This window comes from Phalaenopsis equestris, unplaced genomic scaffold (assembly GCF_001263595.1).
Source record: "Phalaenopsis equestris unplaced genomic scaffold, ASM126359v1 Scaffold210567, whole genome shotgun sequence".
NCBI classification, from domain to species: domain Eukaryota; kingdom Viridiplantae; phylum Streptophyta; class Magnoliopsida; order Asparagales; family Orchidaceae; genus Phalaenopsis; species Phalaenopsis equestris.
In genome coordinates this window covers 184324-185071 of record NW_018229645.1, presented here as the reverse complement: position 1 = coordinate 185071, position 748 = coordinate 184324, and positions in this window count along the sequence as shown.

The following is a 748-nucleotide window of genomic DNA, read 5'->3' as shown; positions in this document are numbered from 1 at the left end:
AAAGGAGACCTACAACCATTTTCAGTGCATGAAGTTGGTATCCATGAAGATGCTGCTTACTATGAGCCTCCAAAGAGGATTGTCTTCTCTCGTGAAGTTATCACAAATAAAGAAGAAGATTCAGAAGAATTAAAAAGAGGAGGCCATTCAACTCCGCTTCAGAAATCCTCCACCACTCCCTTACAATGAGTTGGTAAAGGTTCTTTTAGTTCACGCATTCGAGGTCGAGGCGGGGGACGTGGACGAGGAAAGATCAATTTAATTGTTGAACGGACTAAGCCAACAATCAACATTGGTGATGAAGAAAGTTCTGAAGACCCGAAGATGAGATAATGATGACAAAGCAGAAGAAACCTCAGTACGAGAAATCCCTAGAAGATACAGAAAGGAATGAATTGAAACAATGTATGATCGGATAAACCACTATGTGGATACTATGACCCTCACTCCGATTCTCCCTCAAAAGGTCAAGAGTTTAGAGGTCAAGGAAGTCCGTAGTGTTGGTTCAAAGCCGATCAAATTTTATTATGCTTCTACCTCTACTGAGCTTGAAAAACATGTAAATTTGGATGTTGATTCTAATGAATTAGTGGAATTACTTTTTGGTTACTTCTCTCCTTGTGTTGAAAAGTTAATTCAACAAGGACATTTACCAAAACAAATGCCAAAAGATAAATTTCAGATAAATTTCAACTCATGGAATGCTAAAAGTCGAACTCCCAATTCAAGAGAAGGTCTCGGATTTCTC